General features: G+C 37.7%; 1 long non-coding RNA gene across 1 annotated transcript in view; it reads left to right on the top strand.

Annotated features, from left to right (window-relative positions):
• The window catches only part of LOC105740004, a 270,477-nt gene that overhangs the window by 142,701 nt on the left and 101,301 nt on the right, over positions 1 to 26,475 (top strand). The window contains exon 4 of the long non-coding RNA XR_001116006.2: positions 21,077 to 21,169. This is a non-coding gene — a long non-coding RNA (uncharacterized LOC105740004). The remainder of the gene's footprint in view (positions 1 to 21,076; positions 21,170 to 26,475) is intronic.

Here is a 26,475-nt window from a genome sequence, read left to right as displayed (position 1 = left end):
GAAGAGTTTGATTTCCTTTGTTCCATAGTGTAGGAATCAAACTGTCCCTGTGGCTTCACTTACTTTTTCTATGTTTTCCACGCAAAAGAAAATCAGTGTATGTTCAGATGGATTCACTGGGTATCACATCCTGGTTGGTTTGTTTAAAGGAGGGGCTACTCTGTAGTTGTGAATCTTTGTCTTGAGCTCCTAAGACTATGATGCTGTAACATGCACAGCATACACTTTGCCAGGACAAGTCCACCAGGAGGAAGATTCTCAAGATGCCTTTTGACAGGCAGTTTTCTAAATCCTTCCAAACTCTTCCTCATTATCCTCTTAGCAATCAATGTGGTAAATGCTATAATTGTCCCCAGTTTTTAAATGTAAGTAGTATAGAGGATAAGTAATTTTCCTAAGTTCACATAGTCACTGAATGAGGGAGGTGACCATCTTAAACCTAGAGGGTCAGACTTCAGTCTCAATATTGTTAACTCCTACTCTGTATTGTGGCCGTGAAAATCATGCTACCATACAGGTGTTTGTTTTGATTCAGTCTCATCCTTGCCCTTTTCTGTTGATGCACCTGCTGTTTTCTCTTAGAAGTCTTATGGTGCTGTTTCTGCAGTCACTCCCAACCTCATCATGAGGCTTCCCCACTTTTTCCCCTCACATTTAACCTTTATGCCCTTCTTTTGATGACAAAGTCTGTCCTTAGGGATCCTTTGGTCAACACTCTTATGTGAATGAAGGAGTATCCTCCTGTATAGTGTTATGATGCTCTTGCCTTTTTTCTGTCTCTCTCTTTTTAAAAACTGTGCCTTTGCCATTCCAACTTTTTAAAACAAATATTCTCCTTCCTTCTGTTGAGAAACTTAGACATGTTCTATTAAGAGATGGGGGTATTTGGTAGATGTTCAAGTTTGTATGAAATCCTTTCTCTATTAATAATTTTTATTATAAATATTTTTCTGAACTCTCTAAATTGCACCTTCTTTTTCTTTTATAAAACCAACACTTACTGATCTCTTGTTATATGCTAGCAACATAAAGGTAAATAAGAAAAAGTCCTGGTCTTCAGGTGCTCTGTGTCTCAGAGATGAATGTACCCAAATAAATAACTGTGTGGTGTAAGGTAAAAAGTGCAATGCTAAAAGAATGTTAAAAGTACCTGGAGATAGGGCGTGGTGGCTCACACCTGTAATCTCAGCACCTGTAAGCCTCAGCCGAGGCAGCGGATCACCTGAGATCAGGAGTTCCAGACCAGCCTGGCCAACATGGTGAAACCCCATCTCTACTAAAAATGCAAAAATTAGCCTAGCACGCTGGCATGTGCCTGTAGTTCCATCTACTCAGGAGGCTGAGGTAGGAGAATCGCTAGAACCCAGGAGGCACAGGTTGCAGTGAGCTGAGATGGCACCATTGCACTCCAGCCTGGGCAACAAGAGCAAGACTGCATCTCCCGAAAAAAAAAAAAGTACCTGGAAAACGGTGAAACAATAGATAAAGGAAATAACATTTGATTTGGTGCTTTGAGAGGTGAACAGGAATTCACTAGCTGGAAAGGGAGCAAAGGGCAAATGAGGCAGAGTGAACCGTATGCGCAAATGCATGGACTTATGAAATGCACATGGCACGCTGGAGGAATAAATTGACTTCTGATGTGTGTAAAGCACAGAATGCGTGTACAAGAATGGAGAGAAGTGATGGTAGACTAGCTTTATATGCTGTGCTAGAATTTGAGCTTAAGGCAATGAGAACTCCCTTTTCCTTTGTAATAATGCTTTAATCTCCCCCACGTCCTCCCTTAACTCTTGCTCAGGTATAAAATTGATGGTAAAGCTGGGTAGGCTCCACAGCCAAAGAAGTTTCTGACTTCAAAAAAATATTAGAAAAAATGCTCAGCCTTTACCAAACAAACCAGTAGTGGTTATGGTAACATTTGCCAGGCCGGGCCAGTTTCCGTATCAATTATACCGCATGGCTTTCGGGGTCAGGCTGCCTTCCATACGTGGACTGCTGGTTTGGTGAAGAGGAAGGCTTATTGACTACTGCCCTTTTATATGTAAGAGTCTTTCTAGGTGACATTTGAATGCAGTTCACTTCATGTGTGTTTCAATTGTTGGGACCATCCTTCTCCTCCTCCAAATTATCAAGTGTATATCTGGGTAGAAAACTGCTCCTTCCCAGAAACAGTGTGCATTTCCTGGAAAGTTGGTCATTTCAGCCCCAAATTTATGAGTAAACATTTCTGTCATTTTTTCTTCAAACTTTTTCTTGATAATGTCTTTATAGATTCGTTTCATTGCCTGCCCTACTCACATCCTTTTAAAGGAAAAATTATCACACCATAGTCTCTGGCAAAGCAACACGACCCCATGACTTCTTCCCCAGTCACTGGACCCAAGAACAGCTAATCCCTTTGCCAATCAGTGACAAATTAAAATCTCCTTTTTGAGTTTTTTTTTAAATTAACAGAGATAAAGACTGTAGATAACATACATGTTGATGCTTCTCATTCATTCTTACACTGGAAAAATTTTCCTAAAATTTCCTCTGCTTTAGCTATTTTGGACTTAACTGAATAGAAAACACACACACACACACACACACACACACACAAACACACTATTATGTCTTCCTGATGTCTACTCAATAATTTAACAGATAGTTATTTTCTATTTTCAGTGTACATAGTGCTCAATTTATTGTCATAAACCCTAATCCTCTATAACATAACATAGGTGACTTCTAAACAACCTTTGAAAAATGTCTCTACACATTTTTTCAATGTTGTGGCAAAAGGGCAGATTAAATACTTCCTATATCAATGATATTTACGCTATTAATATGTTGACTCCCTATTGTCTGTCTCAAATCAGACATGACTGTTAGCTTTGTATAATGACAATGAATAGTAAAGTTGGCTTTCTGCCAGGCAGAAGGGGCATATGCAACACACACACACACACACACACACACACACACACACGACACTCTTTTTTTTTATATTTACATAATTCCAAGAAATTAAGTGAACATAGAAAGTTGCTAATGCTTTAAGGTCTTGTTTTATGTAAACAAGGAACCACAATAGGAGTGAGTCAATTTGTGTCCTTTCTTAGTGTTCAAATAAACTGCAGCTGAAATGATTACACAGCAAATTTTACCAATTTTGCTCATGATTATAGTCTGCTCGTTCCTCATTTATAGACAGCTAAAACTTATTCTTTGTATAATCTGAAGGAGAGGCTTAGGATACCATTTTATATATATGGGGGCTCTTTATTTTTATTTTTGCCAAACAGAAGCAAACATTAGAGTATTCCACTGAGCGACAACTTAGAGTTGTTCCTGGTTTTGCTTGAGAGTGCATTTGGCTCACTTTCACTTCAGCTTTTTAAACCTTTTTGTTCCTTTGGATTTATGAGTCTCTTCCTTCTACTTCAGAGATTCACTTAACAGAGACGTCCCAGACCCTCAAGTCCCCTCCGTTTATAGTGTGGATCTAGCCGACAGCCCTGTACCATGCCCCGCCCCATGGCAAGCTTGCAGTGTAAAACAGCACCAATTGCGTGAGACGACATACAAGACCACATAATAGAGGGATTATAAGAGAACAAACATTTCTTTGCTTCATTTATAGTATCATTGTGGAAGGATGAAATGCTATAAGTCTGCTTTGCCCGGGTGTGGACTTGTAATCCACCCAAAACTTTGATTGTTCCCTTTACTTTGCTTTGTAAAAGCTTCTGTGGCTTTCGTGGATTATTACTTCATAATGTTTGGACAAACATCAATTAACATACATCAAAATGTTTCCACTTGTGTCCCTCTATGAATGGAGGAGACCCAAAAGACACATGGGGTTGGAAACACTCACATGGAGATGACAGGAGGCCAGGCTGTGCAGACAATACAGGTGTGCTGCTAGATATGTGTTGGGAATGGGGCATTTCTTAATGGAGCTTGGAGTAATTATCTAACCAGTCCTCTAAACAGTGGCTTTATTGGACACCTTAGCTATTATAAGGACTTTTTCTTTAAACCTAGGAAATTAGTGGTTGAAAATCAGATGAAGTTTGTGAACCTGGCTGTTGAAATTGGAAGCAGCAGAAATTATGTTAGTTTTCATAGTCATTTGAGAACTTTTTAATCTTTAAAAAAATTTCTTGAGAGAAATTTGAATTCATAAATATTGAAAATATTTATGTAATAATGTCCAACAAAAATATTCCCAAAGCCATATTATATTATGGAGTTTTAAACATATGCCATCTTTTGGTGTTTGGCTTATTCTCATAGGGATATTTTCTATCTATGAGGCCAATAATGTGAGTAGCTGGAACAAATTCATGGCCAAACCTTTACTGGTCTGTATTATCAGTTATAAAACATTGACAACAGATTCTTGTCCAGTTGAGAGTACTACAGCTCCAAATATCTCTCATTATGTGTTTATCTGATAATAATGTCTGTATTTGTGTGGCAAATCCTCAGAACATATTAATGTTGTTATTAAAGACTGTGTCTAGTTTGTAAAGGCACTATAAAACAACCCAAGAATGACTTCATTTTTTGGATTATTTTGTATATTATTATCATCAAGGCCTAGTTCCTGGAGAATTTCATTAATAAGTTTCAATAATCACATCAGGCTAATTTGCTGTATTTACAAGTCCACTTTATTAAATGGTATTAAAATATACTCATTTTCCTAGCTTGTCATAAACCAAACTGAAGGGTTGCCTTTAGTATTAATTTCTTTTGCAAATAATGTTTTTAGCAAAAATTGCAATAATGTTCTTGTGTTAAGGAAATAATAGTAACTGAGTTCTGCTCAATAAGAGATATAAAAACTCTTTGTCTATTAAGAGGACTTGTTAAAATGCAAGAATCATTCATTTGGTCTATTAAGGTAGGTAAATTGAGTGTTAAGTGGCCCACCTTGAGCACAGGGAGAAATCTTTGTGCTCTGGGGGGACAGAAACATAAACAGAGCTACCTATGGTTCATGTTAAAATAAAGGTAGATCTGACCTTATGGACACACCTGATTTTGAGATGGCGTAGCATAAAACTGGCATTTTGCACTTTCGGCTGACATCCTTTAGGTCCTTGCATGGGTAAAGGTGACACTGTATCCTTCTTCAATCTTAGGCTGCCATTTGAGATGGATGCCTGAAGCAAAGGCCTCACCTGGGGCTACTTGTGTACCTGCTCTGTCCTCTCCACATTAAAATTTCTGCTTTTCTTTTATGTATATAACTGCAACCACAGGCAATCTTTCAATATGATCTTTAAGGCCTATTGTCTTCTATTATCTGTGTGGTGGGACAATCCTATGCCATAAAATCATTGAATTGTATTTGTGTTGAGGACAACAGAACTTTAAGAGATATATGCTTCAAATATGCAAGAAATTGTCTTCTGCTTTTGGCTCTGTGGACTGAGCAAAACTGTTTTGCTTACTCAGTTTAGCTGAACATTGCAACCCTGTACCCTTTTGGAGTTCCAATATGGGCCCTGAAGAAAGGAACTTTAATATGGTGGAAAAAACATGGGCTTTGAAGTCTGAGAGACCTGGTTTTTGATGCTGTCTCTGCTATTTATATCACAAGCTTATTAGTGACAAGCAGGATTAGTGACAATGTAGGACGTGTCCAGCACCTTTTTTGGGCATTTGACAGATTAAAATAGAATAAGAGAAAGCTATCTTACTTGGAAAAAAGTCCCATTTCTTCCATTTCAGCTCCCTAATTCTGCAGTTTAGCTTCATTTTATTCAGAAGTATGAGGTGACATGATGTCTCCCACTTGTATAATTTTACTGTGGATGTAGAGGGGGACAGACTGGGGAGACAATAATAAGAATGAGGAAAAATATAGAGAACCAACGAGATATTATGGAATCATAGCCGTTTATTTGTAGGATTCCTTTTAGACCCGTCACAATAGGAAAGTGGATTTAATTTAGCCCAAGAGGCAGTTGCATTTTTCTACATTTAATACCCTGGTTCGTGGATAAGGGGTCACTTTGATGATCACAAGCTCAAGTGAAACTTTCCTATGTGGCTTTGAGGAGAGATTCCCTGATCTGTTTAAATTTAATCCATTTTGGTAAAAATACTTATTAAAAATGATATTAGACTTCCAAGGTCTTTTCCTGCCAACTTGCTTTTGTTGGTTGCCTATCAGTTGGCTATCATTTTTAGACACTAAATGAAAAGCATGTGTAGCAAAACACAGAAATGCACTTCTATTCCGTATTACCATGGGTAATGTCCAATATGAAATATGGGTTTTCTTGAAGTAGAACACACTAATTATTACATCCAGTTTGGAAATGTGAATATTTATACAATTAGAAACTTGGAGGCATAGCACAAATTCTTTCTAGTTGGACTCTGACCTAGTCACTTCCCCCTTCGCCCCAAATCTGGCCTAAAAATGCAGCCCCAAAGATGAAACACCGTGGTAGCCTGACATTCATTGATTCTAGAGGAAAATGCTAAAAAAAAAAGTGGTCACACGAAATAACATTTTTTGTTAGTACTGAGCCCCAAGGTCACTTAGATTATTTTTTTCCATTGTCTATTTTCATGTGAGTGATGGTAGGTGCTTTTGTTATTCATAACTTTTCTTCAGTTCTACATGATGAGAATGAATCACAAAAAGGAAGTATGTGGCTTATTAGAATATTTGAATAGTGCACTTAAGGTTGTAAATCAGGTCTTATTATAATCCCTTCTTAATTGTTTTTTCATATTTTTGCCTTTGGATGCTAACTTTTCAGTGCCTAGATAGATATTATTACACGTTTCCAAAAATTAATTGTACTCGTGGAAATGAATAAAACCTATGCTCTTCATAGAAAACACGCACGCATATCAAACAGAAGCGCACACACAACTGCAATTCAAAACATAGATCATTCTTAGGCTTTTGAGAGCATGCCGCTAGCTAGTTGTCCTAATGAAGAATTGTGAGCCTGCTAAAAAAGTTTCATTTCTAAATTTTCTAGATAAAAGTGGTTAAGGTTTTGACCATCTGCTAGCTTTATTGTTTTATTTGTTGTTTATTTATTGATGTGAAAATAAATTTACTTGAGTTCCTGTAATATAAGCTATTGGACTTTGTATAAATTTTTATACTAGGCTTTAAGATTTATGAGTTTTAAATTAACAGTAATTCTATTTCTGATTGAGTATCAGATTAGTAATATTTAATAAGAAAAAAACTCATGTAGGTGTAAGTAAATTGTAAGAGCCAGAGAGCTCCTGATAATCTGCATTTAGTGGTAGCAGTTATAATTGACCCTCACTAGCAAAATAGCATCTTTTTATTAGTCTTTTCTCTTTCTATACAAGAAACTTGTTAAAGACTTTTTTTTTTTTCATTTAGGGAACACTTTTTAGTAATTGGCTTCCACCAGACACATTTCTGCTAGATTTGTTTCCTACCTTAATTTGGTCAGGTAACATGGGGGAAGAAATGGTCAGGGTACCTAAAGAGAATTTGTAACTAAAGTTAGAACTGGGAATCTTTTCAATTATTTTGTTGAAAATATATGTGACTTTTTATAATATTTGTCACTGTTTTCATTGAGCCAATGAGAATAAAAAAGAGGAACCTGTAAAAAATACATTGAACTTTGGTCTTGTTCATCATTGTGTCACTGGATTTGTTGAGTAAATGGGTATGGTTTCCTGGGAAAAGACATCACCATTTGTTATGCTTGAAGTGGGCAGTTATGTCAAGATATGTTATCCCTGTCTATACAACTTGACAAAGATGTAGAGGAAAAACTTAACGATGGATCCCAGGACCTGAAATTGAACACAACATATTAAGCACTCTTTTGTGAATAAGGCCCGAAATCGCTAGTTTTTAGGTGCAGTTTGGGGTGGTGAGTCAGTAAAGGAAAACAATCATTTGGTTTGCTTCCTAACTGGGATTATCAGTGGCTACAAATACTGAAGTCAGATAGGATGATCTGAATATCATCTATCCCCCTTCACTTTCAACTTTTCTGTACTCATATAGATACTTGCCAGTATCAGCAAAGGGAAAAGAAGCCCAGGGCTGGGAATAAAGTTTATGCAATAAGTTGGTGAGCTTATGCAGCTCAATAAAAACTGATGACCCAATGTTATTTCAAGGAGATGTTATTCTAAATCTGAAAGGAATGTTGCAACCTAATCTTTACCATCTTCACTCACCTGCTTCCAATCAGGACTGCTACTGACGACGAGCTTAAAAAGGCAGGAAGAGGAATTTAGATTTGAGCCAATACACAACAACACAACCAGGCATGTGTTCCCTTAAAAATCTTGTCTTCCTGAGTGTGTATCCCAATATTATGGAAAATTATATATGTGTTTCATCTACACTGATATATTTTTGTTTTTGACTTAAGACATTAAGGAAATCTGACACCATTTTGAGGCTTCTTAATCAAATGCTTTAAAAATATTTCAGAGACAATGGATTAAAATAATTGCTGTAGAGGATGAGTGGTGGCTTCGGAGAGTTTTCACAAACTTTTGTATTCATAGAGATTTTTTTTACAAGAAGAACTTGTAAGGAAAGCCATGAGGAAAGAGATAGAAGAGGGCTGGAGCATTGGAAAAGTGGGGAGCAGTTAACAACCATTGTGGAAGTCAGTGTGGCGATTCCTCAGGGATCTCGAACTAGAAATACCATTTGACCCAGCCATCCCATTACTGGGTATATACCCAAAGGACTATAAATCATGCTGCTATAAAGACACATGCACACATATGTTTATTGCGGCACTATTTACAATAGCAAAGAGTTGGAACCAACCCAAATGTCCAACAACGATAGACTGGATTAAGAAAATGTGGCACATATACACCATGGAATACTATGCAGCCATAAAAAATGATGAGTTCGTGTCCTTTGTAGGGACATGGATGAAACTGGAAAACATCATTCTCACTAAACTATCGCAAGGACAAAAAACCAAACACCGCATGTTCTCTCTCATAGGTGGGAATTGAACAATGAGAACTCATGGACACAGGAAGGGGAACATCACACTCCGGGGACTGTTGTGGGGTGGGGGGAGGGGGGAGGGACAGCATTAGGAGATACACCTAATGCTAAATAACGAGTTAATGGGAGGATTAACTGCTCCACGTGTCAGTACGATGGAGGGTATGTTGGCCTGGAGGAGGATTTCTTGATGCTGAGCTTGAGTCCTTCTTCCCTTACCTATGTTTGTTGGGAATGTAGAACAGCTGCTCACCCCCCATATGATTCCATTATTTAATCTGCTGGCTTTTTTCTGGGAATGAAATAATCCTGATTCCTTTAAGCTTTCATCATGGTATCTGTTTCTCTGCTTTATAATCATTTTCACCAAGTTCTTCTCCAGCTCTCCTCACCATAGTTACAACTGGGAGCTTCAGAAGCGAATAACACTGCTGAATGTACTGGGAACATGACTAAGACTGTTTTCAAAAGCATCCTCCATTGGCACAGATAAATTACTGTACAGTTTTACTTCATTATGTGGTCTGATGTCAGTAACTGGGTTTAGAGGAGACATTGTCCAAAGAAAGGGCAGTCACCAGTCCAATTATTATTTTTTTTTAATTTCTGAAAGGGGAAATTTCAGTAGTATTCTGTATTTGTCCTTCATTTCCCTCAGATTTTTTTCTACGTGTTAATCTGATCAAACACATTGTATTCTGCTTATTTTAATTGGAGTTAAAAGTATACTAATGGCTTCTGTTGGTGATGATATTCATTTATTCATCCATTTATGCACTCAAGCCATATGTTTGAACTGCTAGCAAGAGAAAAGCTATATTCTAGTGATAGGGTTAAAATAGTGAATAAAGATAGATATATTACCTACAGTCTTGTGGTGGAGAAAGGTATTATATAAATGCTTATGTAGCTGAAAATTGAAATATAAGAGATAAAAGAAAAAGCAAAGTTGTATGAGAATATAAAATAAAGGAAACTCACTGGGGACAAGATAAACCTTCTCTTGGGAAAACAAAGGCACTGGAGCTGACATTTGGTGGATGAGTTAATTGGACGAAGAGGCAAATGTGTTGGAGAACTGCATTCTTTGTAGAGGGAACAGCATATTCAAAAAGTATTATATATTTTTTATATAGTTAGCAGACTTAAATTTCCTTAAATTTGTATTGTCTCCTTTAATTATTTTAGTTTGAATTACCTGTTTTCCCTTCATTTTGTCATAAGGAGTCCCTCATTTGAGTTTCTATTGTATGCTGATCCTGTGTTAAGGGATTTGAATTTTTCCTGATTAAACAACAAAATTTTTTATTGTGCTATACCATTCCTTAGGGCTCCACTTTGAACAAAAAACAGCCAGTGGCTTTCACTTTTCATGCTAGACTTTGTTTACTGCAACACTTACTGAACCCTCCATAAATCCCTGGTCATGTCTGTGTAGACATACATTGTTACAGAGGCACTCTGTCCTTTTTTCTGCTTTTGGAAAATAGGTGCTAAATTTTCCCAAATTCTAAGAAAATTTCATTGAATAGGACAGCCTCCTTATAGAATGGCGATAAGCATATATGACCCTCCGACATATCCCAGTAGCTGTATAGTTCTGCTTTGAGCTGCCTGATTAATTGACTCCCTAAGTCCCTCCCTAAATTCTTGATTAGTTAAGATTCCCCACATTCCTGACTTTTCCTTGAATTCTGTAGTCCCTCAAATTTGACTTACCCATCCTGACTGTTGGCTACTCTTTAAATATCTTAGTTTGGAGTCCTGATTGACAGTCCCTGAATGGTTGTTCTTCAAGCACATATTGAACATTACATTCTCATGTGCCCTAGAACTATGGGTTTGATTGGTGTCTTTTAAATCATTCATAAAGAAAAAATGTAGGAGACTCAAACAAGATAGACAATATGATATAAAACAATGTGTAGAATATGGTCCTCCTTGGCTGGGCGTGGTGGCTCACACCTGTAATCCCAGCACTTTGGGAGGCTGAGGAAGGCAGATCACGAGGTCAAAAGATTGAGACCATCTTGGTCAACATGGTGAAACCCCATCTCTACTAAAACTACAAAAATTAGCTGGGCGTGGTGGCGCACCTGTAGTCCCAGCTACTCAGGGGGCTGAGGCAGGAGAATCGCTTGAACCCGGGAGGCGGAGGTTGCCGTGAGCTGAGATCACCCCACTGCGCTGCAGCCCTGGCAGCAGAGGAAGACTCCGTCTCAAAAAAAAAAAAAAAAAGAATATGATCCTTTCTTTCAAAAGGACTTACAGTAAAAGGATTTCCATTTTCAGTGGCAATACCTTTGATTATTAAGGATGTTCATCACTTCCTTTTGTGAGGCAGGAAGAATGACTTATCCAAAATCATTCATTTTGTTGCGAAAAGAATATTTTATTCATTTCAAGTGGGCACATTCATTCTTCCACATTGAGTTCTGTGGACTCTTAGATGATATGAGGATACTAACTAGATCTAGATAACTCCTAATTCCCTAGTGTACCTCTGTTTGCCCTCCTGCTCTCAGGCTTACCAAATTATGGACATGACTAATTTCTCTCCATATTCTATTACTCACACAATTTGACAAATATTCAAACAATATGGCAAAGATTGAGCAGCACTTTTTCTTTTTCTTAACTCTAAAACTTCTTGATGGTCTGTTTTCTTCTGGGCTCCCCTTCTTCATCCACCTGTTTCTCTTATTTGCTTTTGAGCTTCCTTAGATCTCCCATTATGATAGTTTTCTTCTCTATAAAAGTGCAAAAGAGAAATGAAACATAAATACTATCTCCTCTAAGCAGTTGTAAGGAGTTTGCCAAATTGTAACATCAGAGGGAACAGTCCCCACAAGACTTCCCTCACCTTTGGACAGCAATTGCAAGTTCAGAGACTTCCCAAAACCACACTCAGTTTTGATAACCTGCTATTATGACTCACAGAACTCAGGAAAGTGCTATATTTGTGATTAGTTTTCTGTTGAAAGGAAGCAAATTAGAACTGGCCAAAGAAAGAAACACACTGGGCAAATTCTGGGAGGCAAAGTTTCTGGTTGTCTCCCCCTGGAATCCTGGATGGCATTACCTCCTCTAGGCTACTATGTGAGACAATACTCAACGAGTACTGCCCAGGAGGGAGCCTCACTTGATCTTCAGTATCTGAAGTTTTCATGGGAGCTTCATTATGTGGGATAATTGATTGAACCATTGCTATGTTTTCAGCTCTCCTCCCTCCCTGGAAGTTGGGTCGACACCAAGGGGTTCACCATAAATCATCTCATTAGCATAAACTGTTCGGGTGTGCTTGAGGGTTCGTTATGAATAACAAATACACTCTTACCGCGCAGAAGTTCCAAGGGTGTAGAGATCACCTCCTGAAAGCCAGGAGCAAGGGCCAGAATTCATTCTTACACAGTAGTTAATTAAGTTAATAAAATCTGTCACTCTTTTAACTAACATATTTTTATAATATATTAATATGTATTATATATCTAAGCATATTATAACATATTCTATTTATAGTAAATAAATATGCATGATATGAGATAGAGATATCTGTGAAAATGACCAGTTGCTTGGATTATAAACTCCGAATGATATTTTCTTTTGAAGGATCTTTTATACAGCCATGGGACAAAGTAAAATAAGTCACCATTAGAGGTATCATTATATATACAGTATTAGCACACCTACCTTAACCTCATTTTGTGGGAAGATGCCTCCAAATCTTTCATTTATTTATTAATTGGAAGTATTTCATTCCTTTACAATTTAAAATGTATTAATTGAGAATCTAGGGTGGGTCAGGCACTATGTTATAAATTTTGTGATGAGAACGACATAGTTCCCATCTTTGAAGAGCTACCATTCTATTGCAGGAGGCAGTGAGAAAAATTGTAATACAATACCATAAATGCTATACTAGTCATGAACCAGGTACTGTGGGAACTAAATGTAAGTACTTTCATTGAATTTGTGGGTAAGAAGTATCATCCTGGAAACAAGTTTCTTATGTCTGTCACATTGTATGTATAGTACTGGATAAATTCCAATGTTAAAATTAAAGTTTAATTAGATAAGTTGGCATAAAGTTTTCATCTGTGTAGCCACTAAAATAGAAGTTGCTATTATATTTAATAGCTCCTTTTAAAAGCACCAAACTGTTTTATTTAACAAAAAATATCAATGAACACATTTTTTCATCAACTGCCAACAAAGTCTTCTGTTTGTATCATATTTCCAAGGAATTTCATCTTCTTACTAAGTCTGTTTTGAGGGCTAATTTTGTCCTTACTATATTCTCAAGAGGAGAAAAATCACAATTCTCCTTTCTGGTTATCTATGAAATCTAGTATCCTGTTAGCTTTGTAATCATGTTTCATTAACTTCCCCAAGTACGTGCAAAATACTCTGAGAAACTGTACATTTCAGAGCTATGTAAGAAGAGAATCATATATTTTGATCTTTAACTAAATGTGGTTAACATTGATTATACAATATTGTATTCTTTTATTATTTCATGTGTTAAACCTTTAACAGTTTCAAGTCTTAGCAATAATATAAAAATCCTTGAAGAAAATTATCATGTAACATTATAGACATAGTAGTTACTCAGATATTATTGAATATAGGAATATGAATGTACTTTGCTAAAAATATATTTTCCTAGAAGACTTTCCAAGCAAATTATATCAGGATAATGTAAGAGAATGACAGGGAATATTGGAGAAGGTGCTCTTCCAAGGGCTTTGCATGTAATAACTTATTTAATTCTCTTAACAATGAGATAGATATTAGTCTTATAAATGCTTTCTTAGCAGGGTCTCTAAAATATATGCTTTTTCCTCTACTTTTGACTCAACTTCAGTGCCAAATAATAAGAAAATGTTATTATCCAAAACTTGGGAAGTATGGGAAAAGATAACTGTGTGACTTACATTGTTAAGTGATGGCATTGTCTAACAAGCTCACCTAAAGGTCTTCTGTCTTAAGAATGTAACTTTCCTTGACTTGCTATTTATTGTTATCCATGGCAACATTTTATAGCTTTGTAAGCACAGATCTTAACTTGCAGAAAGCCAAGAGGGTGCATGTGTTTATTGTTGTGGTAGTAATGCAAATGGTTTCAGCCCAGTAAAAAAGATCACCTCAAAGTTCATGTCTCTGGCCCTATCAGACAATACTCGGTTTTTTGTTGTTGTTGTTATTCTAATTTAGCAAGCCCATTCCAGATTTCTTCTTTTCTTTCACTGACTCTATATACATGGGTCAGTATGTTTTAGTATAATGACCAGCAAAATAATGCCCTTTACTTCTTGCTGATTCCCTTAACAAATTCAATAAAACTTTGACTATGCATCTACATGAGAATTACATTGTCTTAAGATTTTGAAAATTATGTTTGACAACAAGTGACCACTTTCTTGAATTCTTACTGCATTAATCCATTTAGGCTGCTGTAACAAATACTAGTAAACTAGGTGGCTTGTAAACAACAAACATTCATTTTTACAGTTCTGGAGGCTGGGAAGTCCAAGACTAAGGTGCTGACAGATTAGTGTCTGGTAAAAACCCATTCCTCATAGACAGTGCCTAGCTGTGCCCTCACATGGTGGATGGGGCTAGCTAGCTTTTGGAGGTCTCTTTTATAAGAGCACTAATCCAATCATGAGAGCTCCACTCTTGTGACTTTATCACCTACCAAAAGGTCCCACATCCTGATTCCACTGCCTTTGGGGTTAGGATTTCAATAAATAAATTTTGAGGAGACAAATGTTCAGATCACAGCACCTGTTAACAGGTTAACTCTCCTATAATCTCTGACCCAACTTGCTATCAATCTTGTATTTCACTTTTTTTTTTTTTTGAGATGGAGTCTCACTCTGTTGCCCAGGTTTGATGGAGTGCAGTGGCACGATCTCTGCTCAGTGCAACCTCCGCCTCCCAGGCTCAAGTGATTCTGCTGCCTCAGCCTCCTGATTAGCTGGGGTTATAGGCACCTGCCACCATACCCAGCTAATTTTTGTATTTTTAGTGGAGAAGAGGTTTCATTATGTTGGCCAGGCTGGTCTCGAACTCCTGACCTCTGGTGATCCGCCCACCTTGGCCTTCCAAAATGCTGGGATTACAGGCATGAGCCACTGTGCTTGGCCTTATATTTCACTTTTAACCCAGCTCCAAAACAAAATAAAGCCATTGCCCACCAGGGCAAGCCAGGATTCAATGTGAAACTCCAGACAATCTGTGCTAGATTTTCAGGACTGCCATAACGAACTGTCACAAACTTGGTTTCTTAATACAGTGGAAAAATGGAAACTTATTCTTTCACAGTTCTGGAGGACAGAAGTCCAAAATCAAGAAATCAAGTTCTTGGTAATACCATACTCCCTCCGTGGGCTCTAAGGAAGAAATTTTTTTTTTTTTTCCTCTTTTAGCTTCCGAGAGCTATTAGTATTACTTAACTTGTGGAGGCAAAATTCTAGTTTCTGCATCCATCTGCACTGTGTCTCCTTCTCTTCTGTGTTTTCTCCTCCCTGTCTGACAAGCATCCTTCTGCCTTACTCTTATGACATCTGTCATGGCATGTAGGTCCACCCAGACAATCAAGGATGATCGGTAAATCTCAAGATCTTTAATTTAGTTACATCTGCAAAAATTCTTTCCCCAAATAGCTAACATTCAGAAGTTCTGGGAATTAGGATATATTTATATCTTTTTGGGGACTACCATTCAACCCACTATACTGCCATATCCAGCCCCAGTTCAGCTCTCTATGCTTACCTCCCAGTGTTTCTTGATAAGTATTTCTGTTTATTTCTTGATCCGTCTCCAATCCCTAACCCACAGACTTTACAGCTTGTTGATTTTGTTGACCATACAGTTTCTCTGCCTAGTACAGCTTCCCCCTCCTTTTGTGTGTCTAGTGTCCAATCTTCCTTCAAGCAGGCTTCCCCTGCCCCCATCCCCGGTTTCCCCAATTCCAGGCTGAGTCTGGTGCTTTCTCGGCTGCTCTCACTGCACAGTGAACATACTCTTATTCTGTTGCCTCCTGAATTTCACTGGCTGTCTCCTTCTGTATATATCTGTATCCTCCATCAATCTTTTTCTCAAAGAGCACAAACTATGCACAACCTCACTCAGTGTCTGTCAATAACAGGCATTTACTAAAGGTTATTAGATCGGTCTCTCACTCAAAACCTACTTGTTCTTAAAATTTAGCCTACAACTTTCTTTACGTTTAAACAAATCTAGCATGTGAATTATAATTTATTTTGTGTTCTGGTATTCCTCAGCTATCTTTCTTATGCTTGGTTGGTTCACCTAAGTTATTAACTTTAAAGGATAAAATTCATGTCTTCTCTGGTAGATGTATTGGGAACATAGAAATAGCTCGCTAGATTTGTTCATTTAATCCCCAGTGGAAATATCAAAAATATACCTTGGGAGGAAGATAACCTGGCTTAAATTTATCTTTCACTTTTCTCCTCATTAGAGAAAGTCAGACTTTACTTCTTAACAGTTGACTAATGCTTTAGAACTAAGAAAAGTTGTGTTCCAATTGGAATTTCTATTTTCTGGGTTTTAACAAACTGTCAGCTTTCATAAAGCAAGTTTGTAGAATTTAATTTTCCTTCCCTATTTTATATCTTAATCATAACCACAGTACAAATAATTTGTTGTTTCAAAATCTCCATTCACTCATACATTTTATTCTTGTTGACCTTGGCTTATGCAATTTGGGTGGAAAGAATCACTAACTAGGAGAGGAGTATTTGAACTTTGATTTTATGTTTCAGACAAAGTCTTAACTGAGAGACTTCAGCCACATGAAAGCATGAAATTATTATCTGCCTACTTTGGGAAAACCACCAGTTTAAAATAAAAAATAATTGTATTGTGTGATAGCTTACTCTAAGAAACTTTATTTTCTATTCTTAACTTTTAAATGAATATTTGGTCAATGGAAAATTTTTGTTTTCTATAGCCTTATGAATGTTAGTCTTAAAATCATTTAAAAAAATTCACCTGGTGTCAGGTATCATTAAAAACTCCATATTTGTGCCAGATTAACTGAGAACTTTGGCCCCAGATAAATTGGTGGGTTTTGGCCGAGTTTTAGGCAAACTTGGGTCTTTCTTTATTTCAGGTAGAAAGTACATAAAGCTCTATGGATTCTTCCCTCTGACCTAAACCAACTAAAATTCAACAATTTGGCTATGATATCCTTAGAGGTTTCATATATTTTTTCGGCTATAAAATGTGAACCCAGGTCAAGAGGCATATACTGAAGCCTCAATTTTAGCAAGAAAAATATTTATGAACTAAAAGTGGAAATTCTACAGAAACTTGGCTGAGGAGAGAACTTTAAAACTGGAACAATTAACTTAGACTATTTGGGAGAAGTGAATCTTTCATGTAATTTGCTCTCTTTTTCTGTTCTCAGAATTTTAAAGAGTTTTGCACTAACAGGCTTCTATGCTGCATTGCAATCTTTTGATAGGTTCTGTAGAGAAACTTCTCTTATTTTTTCCCTTTGTCTTTAATGTTTTGACTCTTTAATTTGAATCACTCTTTTATTTCTTTTTAATGCTTTTCTATTATGAGGAACTTAGCAAATTTCCCTCAAGGACTGACTCAGAGGGAACAGTGAATTAATCCAGGCAATACTGCACTCCATGTTATGCTCCCTTGTGATCCTTGTGTTGACCACTTTCTCTGGACAAGGACACAGCTCTGTAACATACAAGATGAGTTTCTTCTGTTTTATGGAAACTCCCCAAGAGGTGAGGAGGTGACTTCTATCCCTCCCCTTTGTCTAGACATCTCAGTCCTAGAGCTCACAATTATTTCTAAAGAGTTTCTAGCTATTCTCACGAGGAGTGTGTTGAGCCCTTATGCAAATAAAACCTCAAGAGGCACACCTAAACTTGTCTGAAAAGTCTCCTGAAGATCCTTCAAACAACTTTTCTCTCCTTTCTTTTTTTCCCAGTAACCTCTTTACTCCTTTCCACGAAGATTTCCATGCCTCAGAACAAAGTTGACCTCATCTTGAAGAGAGGATAGAGGGGAGATAATGCCTGTCAACATCTATCACAAAATCTTGCTCCACTTACTGATAAATTTAAAAAAGTCATCTGTACTCTCTTCTGATGCCCATCATCTGCTCCTGTAAGCCTTATTTCCCACTGTTCTTCTATGTAGTGTATGCTCTAGTCAAAAATTTGACTCTTGCTGTCATTCATTAATCCTTCAATCAGTGAGTGTTTTTGAGTGTCTACTATGTGCCAGACACTATTCTAGCCTCCAAAGAGCCATCAAAACAAGCAAAACAAAAACCAGACACATTTCATGGTCTCATGGACCCCATATTCTAGTATAGCCTGGGCATGCCAGCTTTGTACCTTTCTCTTCCTTGGTGGTCCCTCCTTAAGTATTGCCAGTCCTAACTTCCAACTGGTCCCTGTATTTCAAAGTTGTCTTGAATCCACAAAGTGCCTTAATAGATAGACTTACTCTTAACACTTGCAAGGTTGCGAGGCCTAGGATTGAAGTATGAATGAAGTCTACATATTATTAGTATAAATATTTAAAAGATACAAGTTTAGCTAAAAACTCTGATAGCTATATAATTTCAAAATTTTAAAAATGTGTGAGGCTATGGTGTTTATTTGTCTAGAAGTTGGCAAAGTATCCAAGATTACTATGTGTATTTTTGAGCATATTTTGCTATTCTGTGTTGTTTAGCTCTTAAAAATTTTAAATGTTTAATATTGCGGACTGTTGCTCAGCTTCCTTGTGCACCTATTGCAAACGTAGTAATTTAATAAAGTATGAATGTGTCCACATGCCACACCTGGAACCTATGGAGAAGAACAGCTCAGCAACAGCTGGGAAAGATGCTTCATTATGAAGAATCCTTTGCACCCACACTAAAAAGAAGAACTGTACAAGTTAATTAATTTGTGTTTTCTCTTACCTAACTCTTCTGCTGCTCACATCTTTCCCATATAACAAAGTAGTATCATCTCTGAAGTCAGCAGCAGCTGGCCTCATGCCATTTTATACCATTCTCATGCAGTCATCTTTTGTTCTGGGGACAAATGACAAGAGGTTTGAAGAGTTGATTATTTGGGACTTGAAGGAGGTTTGACGAGAACCTGCATTTAAAACCACAGATTGGGCTCTGCTTGCTGGACCCCAGGTGATGATATATCCACGTATTCTGTTTTAAATTTGGGTTAGTATGTTCATAATGTGTGGCACTCTCTAAAGCGTGAGGCCCAAAGGAGGATATTCTTACACAGGCCCAAAGGTAATACTTTCTGAAGGAAACTTTACTTGGACTAGGAGTGATCTATAGTTCTGAAATCTCTAAACACTGCATTTTTTTTGTAATGCCTGGAAAAATGTGAGAAATACTATAATACTTTGCCCATATGTTCATATCTCCTCATAGAAAAAAAGTAATATTTTATGAGTACAAAAGATATTTGTTTTTTCAACCACCATCTGTGCACAATAGATTCATGATTATACAGCGTTATTTAAAAAAAAATATTGAACTAAACTAAGTACAAAAATGCAAATAACTGTAATTCATAATCCTTGTTTTCTTAAACTTAAGAATAAGTTTTATACATCTCTGTGACAGGGTAATTAACAACCACCACCACCAAATGGCAAATGTGAATTGCAGTGTGGGCGGGAGAGGAGTGAGGGAAGGAAGAAGAGTAAGAAGAATCAGTTTAGTTTAAGAGGAAATTAGGAAATACTAATGGGAAAGTTCAGAAGGAAATAAGAGATACAGGATTAGAGGGCAAGGCAGAGATTAGGATTAGTGAATGATTTTTGCATTGTGGTTCAGAAATTATAATAATGATATTTGCCTCTGTGGTGATAATCAATACATTTCATAAGTGTTTCCTATGTGTCAATGATTCTATTGAATATTTTACACGTACCAGCTCATTTAGTCCTTAGAACCACATGAGGTTGCTGTTACCACAATCCTTCTCTTTGAGATGATATAAACAAGGCTTTGAGATAGTTACTTGCTAACAGAGCCAGGAAGTGAACCCAGGTGTATCTGACTGCAAAGCTTCTTTTTAATCGCAAGGACATTTGAAGTCATTGGATAGGATTCAGGCTCCTTGGAATAAGGCAAAGAAAAATAAAAGAAGAAAAGGACAGTTAGAGAATGGTAACATCTGGGAGAAGAAAAAGAAGTTTTATTATTGTCTAACTTACGAGTGAACAAAATCCCACTTGAATTGATTTAAGCAAAAGAGGCGATTTTAATGGAACACTAAGCTATGAAAGAATGGGACAACCATGATTGGAGAAAGGTCAATATCTTTTATAGTATCAGGAACCAAACCCCAGCATCAAGCTTCTTTCCCTGTCTCTTAGCCATGCTTCTTTTCTCCGTATGTCAAGTTCATTCTTATCTCTTTCTAAAGAGTTTTTTTCCATGTGGCAAGAACTCAGGTAACCAAAATTTCCAAAATTTTATAGCTTATGATTTCAGTCAACAGAGACGCATTGGCATGACTCTTTGGCTCTTGAGTCCAAAAATCAGGATGAGGTACTAATTGTCCCTGCTTAGTTCAAGACATACCAATAGTATTAGGATGCTTTTTGCTGCACAACAAAAAACATGAATAATCTCTTATTGTGTATTTTTCTTACATAACAAGAAGTCTAGCGGGGGGGTTCTAGAGTTGGTCAGAGCTAAATGATGTCAAGGGGCAGATTATCTAGGATTATTTTAGCATTCTGTGGGTGGAAGCATTAATGCTATTGTTGTCATAACCATATCCTTCTGGTAGCATATGAAGCAGAAAAGAGGCAGGAAAAATAACTCTCCTTGTGTGACATTCTCTTTTTATTTGGAGAGAAATAACTGCATTTCAGGGTTAATGGGATCTGAACCTAATACAATTTTGGGATCTTCTTTAAGAAAACCAGAAAAATATTAAAATTAAAAATGGGGCACAGGGCTTTGACTGGAGTCATTACGAGTGTTGGCCTCTAAACTTCCTGGTAAATAAAGTCTCTGTTGAATTTCCTTTTTTGTTTTAGTGGTTGGACTGAGTCCCATGAAGCCAGATCACTTCTGACTGCAAGGAGCTTGGGAAAGCAAGTATCTGGATCTTTTACCAGCTAAATTTGGAGGTAGGTATCTACCCAACTAGGGAAGAAGAGGAGAAGAATGGCTGTTGAGTGCAGATCAATTTGTTTCCACTGAAGTCTATGGATGAAATATTTATGCATAGCCGAGGTATAGAATTGTGCTGTAAAATGTGGTTGATTTTGTGGTAACTATGTGGATAGGTGTGGTAGGCTGAAGTGTCCCCTGCAAATTTATGTCTACCTTGGATCTCAGAATGTGACTTTAATTAGAAATAGAGTCTTGCTGATGCAATTAGTTAAGAACTTTGAGATGAGTCATACTGGGTTTTCGGTGGGTGCTAAATCCAGTGGCTGGCATCCTTATAAGAAGAGAGGACACACAGACACACAGAAGAGAAGGCCATTCAAAGATGGAGGCAGAGCCTGGGGTTATGCTGACAGGAGCCAAGGAATGCTGGGGGGGGACATTAGAAGCTGAAAGAAGCAGGGAAGGATTTTCCTCTACAGGTTCAGAGGATGCATGGCTCTGCTGACACCTTGATTTCTGGCTTCCAGCCTCTAGAACTGAGAGAGAATTAATTTTTGCTGTAATAAATCACCCAGTTTGTGGTCATTTACTGTGGCAGTCTTAGGAAACTAAAGCGATAGGGTAAAGGGCAGTTATCAGAATAAGGGGATGTGGTGCTGGTAGACAACTGGTGTCCATTCTACAATGGTGTCAATTCTACAATGGACCAAAGGTGTCCATTGTAGAATTTATAAAAGGAGCTTAGCAGTAGGTGGAGTCATAGCTACAGAATGAGAGCCAGGTTAGTATATTGCCTTGATGTTATGACAAGGCATGAGAATGTCAGTGCCAGGAAGAGTGAGCACTGAGAAGCTGAGAAGAGGGAAGGCATGATGAGACAGGAGGACAAGCACCTAGCCTTTCATCTAGACAAGCCAGTTCCTAAGCATTTCTACCTCCTTCCTGAATCTGCCTGTGAATGTCCTTCATGTGAAATGCTCATCACCTCACTCTGCTTGACTAATTCATTCCCCTTCCCTTTGTGAAACTGACATTGAAGGTACACTCCTGCAGTGTTCATGTCGTTGGTGTGGTGTACATGTGTGTGTGTGTGTGTGTGTGTATGTGTATAGAGTGATACTTTCACAATTTTTTAGATTTCTGTTTGTGATAGGATATTCTTTTTTTTTTTTTTTTTTTTTGAGACAGGGTCTCGCTCTGTCACCCAGGCTGGAGTGCAATGGCTTGATCTCAGCGCATTGCAACCTCCACCTCCCAGGTTCAAACAATTCTCCTGCCTCAGCCTTCTGAGTAGCTGGGATTACAGGTGCACGCCACCACACCCAGCTGATTTTTTGTATTTTTAGTAGAGACGGGATTTCGCCATGTTGGACAGGCTGGTCTCAAACTCCTGACCTCAAGTGATCCGCACACCTCGGCTTCCCAAAGTGCTGGGATTACAGATGTGAGCCACCATGCCTGGCTGTGGTAGGATACTCTTGAAGTTATTTAGGACGTGTTTAATTAAAGACAATGGCATGCAATGTGTATCTTGTGGAGTCTGAGCAAAAAAAAAAAAGAGACACTGATATTAAATTTTATGTATAAGTCTTCTGTATTTAAATACAGTGATTTAATAAAATCTGTTATTTGGAGACAAAGAAGTATTTCATGTATTTTCGTTTTAGACATAAAGGAAATCAACTCCTTTGAAGTACCAAAATTTATAACTTAAATTGTTTTGATATAAATATACCTAAAACATATTGTATAGTTCCCCTGGATTCTTATACAGAATGCATCTTCTCCCTGCTGACCCAACGTCAACATTAGACACATCCATTATTGTTCTGTGTGATATTTTAATGTTCTGGGGCCTCTTTCCTAAATACCCTGACAATCGTGCTGCTCTTTTCTCTTGCTGTGAGGTGACCAGCTGTGCCCCTGCCTGTTGCCAGCATGCTCCCCTCTTCTAGATCCCTGTCTTCCTCTAGTGCAGTTTTTAATTCATCGTGGCCTGGGAATCCAGATAACACAGCTAATTAGAAATGATCTAAATGTAAGAGTGAATGCCCCTGAGGGAGCATCTGTGGCCTTCTCTGTGAGTTTCTATGGGGATCTCTCCTTTGCATTAGATGCTGTAACTGTTAGTGTATGGATGGCAGACCTGTTTTTCCTTTGCTTCTCAACACTCAATTAGATCCAAGTAGCTAATGAAATTCATGACAGCATGCAGCAAAATTCTGTATAGGAAGGTTTTTTTTCCTTCTTTACATAGTTTCCCATGTTCTAAATTAGTTGTTTTAATGTTATCTATGTGTTTTTGTTTCATTTTAGGGTATCAGTGGGATAATATTAACTGCCAAAATAATTCATTAGCTGTAAAGCTCCATCCTGGGGAGTTATCTTGGATAAACTGTGGATAATGTGCCTCTTAGTTTAGACTGCTGAAAAGTCATTACGGTCAATGACTGACCCACAGCCACCATGTAAAAAACCTGGGGTTAACTAGAAAGTAAAAACTGCTGAACAACCTGATTGTGCCAAGAGGTAGTATGTTAAATCTATGTAGAAGTAGCAGAAGTTACAGGAAAAAAAGCCAGTGATTACCAGGATGTCACATCGTTTATGAATCAGGTTGCTGAGTCTTTGAATCTTGAGATTATATTTAAGTCGAAATTTCAAGAGTAGCAATTCTGAGGTCAGAATCAATAGTGTAGTTGGGTATTAGTCATATCAATAAAAAGCCGGCTTTTGAGCTTGACCGCTTTTCTCTCAGTTCCTTTTCCTAATTATCCTACTTTTCTCAAAAATGTCACTCACAAACCCTTTTGCTGTGAGAGTTAATTGTGAGGTGCATAAAATACACATAAAAGTTTCAAAAGTGAAGTATAAATAGCCATAGCCTTTCAAAGTATTATTCAGGTTTAGAAAACCAAGTGCCTTTACACATCATTCGAGCACCCGAGGATGATTCTATCTGCAGATGGGCCTTTAAATAAGTGTGAGTTTGCTGCTGCTTCTCAACTCCCAGTTGGATACTGAAAAAAAAGATCTTTCTCAATTTCCTGTTCTTGTGCCTTATTAAAATCCTTCTGTTGCCCCCACCGCCACCCCTGCCTCTTTCTTCTTTTCCCATCTTTTTGTGTGGAGGATGTTATCCACAGTTCCCAGCAGTGATGATGCATTTGAGTCAGGAGGATGAGATTGTGACCCAGATACAGTGCATGAGAAATGAGTGATGGGAAGAGAGAGAATGACGGGGGGGATGGGGGGGTGGAGGAAGAGAGAGAGAGAGAGCGAGCAGTGGGGAAGCGTTATGAGTTGTACAGTTATTTCTAGCTTTGAATGGTTTCCAAATCTCATACATTCACAGACAACCTCGCCAAAGCCCACAGCTGTCATGCATTTTCAACAGATTCCACAGGGCCTAGATGAGGTTTGAAGGCATTCCTTTGCTCTTACGCATTAGCTAAAAGGAATTACCGTAACATCTGATATTGTGGAAGTGGGACATTTGCCATCCTGACCTTGCCCAGAGCAGTCCGGAAATAGGGGTCTAAGAATGTATTATCTCATATGGCCCCTAAAGGTCACCAGGGGCCTGTCGGTGGTGTTCTGAGAAAATCCAAGCACCCAATATGCTCTGCATTTGGAGAAACCGGGCTGCTTTGTATGGACACAGTGGGCAGACACATGTTCCCATTGCTCTTTGGATGTTTGTCATAGGAAAGGCATGTTCCACTGGAGAAATTCCCAGCTGTCAGTAATGTGCTGATATACCACAGCCAATCATCAGAGGATGAGCCAAATAAACAGGATGTTCGCAATGTGTGTGATTGCATGAGTGTGTAACAAAACTTCTGCCCATTTCACAGTCTCATAATGGGATTGACATGCATTGCTTAATGCCTCTGTCTGTTTAGGATAGAAAGGCATAAACACCATGGAAACCATGTGTAAGAAAGCCCTTTCTTTGGCTATATGGGCTGTTGATATGACGGGATGAAATCTGGTATAAATTGGGAAAGAACATTGCTTTAATATTATGAGTTTACTTGCTGGGAAGTGCCTTGAAGTCATCCAAACACAGATGAGATGGAATAATCAGATAATCAGTAGCTATTGTGAGTTAACAAAAGGGGCTGAGTTGATGTGAATATTTTTACATACCAGTGGCGTCATTTTCATTCTTTCTTCTTGTAAGACACTCATTAGTTGAATTATTTATATAAATGTACAGAAAGGAGTCAAAGTTATGTCATTGCCCTTTTTGTTTGGATATGCTGCTACTGTTAACAATTAGTTTCTAAATATATTCCCGAGGCAGCAATTTGGGAAGGGGGAGTAGTGGTTCCTTCAACACTCATGTGTAGATAGGTTCTTGGAAAAATAACATCAGGTATACTGTTAAGTGTCAGACCTTTTACTTCTCTGCGTATTCAAATCCCCTTTGCTCAAGGTGGCACATCCATTCATGATAATAACAGTAATAAATAACATTTATTGTACATTTCCTGTTTGATGGTACTGAGCTAAGCCTTTAACATGCATTAACTCTTTTAATTCTCACAAAATATATAAGATTGATACTATTACTATTACTATCATAATGATAAGAAAACCAGCATTCAGAGAAGGTAGTAGGCTTTTAAGAAGGTAGAGTTAGTGACAGAGCAAGCTGGAACAGGTATTTGAGTACTGAATCCATGCATTTAACCATTTCACTATGTTACCCTTGTGTGTCCCTGCTCTATGTGAAATTTGATTCTATTACAGTCTCTGGTGTTAATTACTTTATTGCATTGAAATGTGATTTGTATTTCCTTGAACAGGACTAATGCACAAATAAAATTTTAGTATCCTAGGGTCCATCTGTATAGAATATTTCACCAACCTAGTACAGTTGAGGAACATGCCATGAAGTCTTTGTAATTATTTTTCTCTGTCGTTAAGTTTTGGTCTTTTAATTGTGGTTATTATGTGCTGCTTTTCAAACTTTGCCCAAGATGCACTGATTTAGGAAAAAATCATATGTGTCAGGATGCTTCCTCCTAATAATGTTAACACTTTCAATAGGTTTTATGTGATAAACACAGCAGGAAAGAAAAGGAGTTCTGAGTGTACAGAATCTGTGTGTTTATATTGGTTTATGAGATCGTTAGAGACTTGTACTGTATCATTTGGTGGAAAGCAGTACCTAATGTACATAATGGTTAGGATTTGGGCTCTGGAGTTTCACTACTTAACGATCTGTGTGACCCTGAGCCATTTCATTGATGTCTCTGAGCCCATTTCTTTCATCTGTACAGTAGGTATAAGATAATAATTTTTTTATAAG

The sequence above is a fragment of the Nomascus leucogenys genome, chromosome 7b, assembly GCF_006542625.1.
Source record: "Nomascus leucogenys isolate Asia chromosome 7b, Asia_NLE_v1, whole genome shotgun sequence".
NCBI classification, from domain to species: Eukaryota; Metazoa; Chordata; class Mammalia; order Primates; family Hylobatidae; genus Nomascus; species Nomascus leucogenys.
The sequence above is the reverse complement of the archived record's forward strand: the minus strand, read 5'-3'. Positions and strand labels throughout refer to the sequence as shown.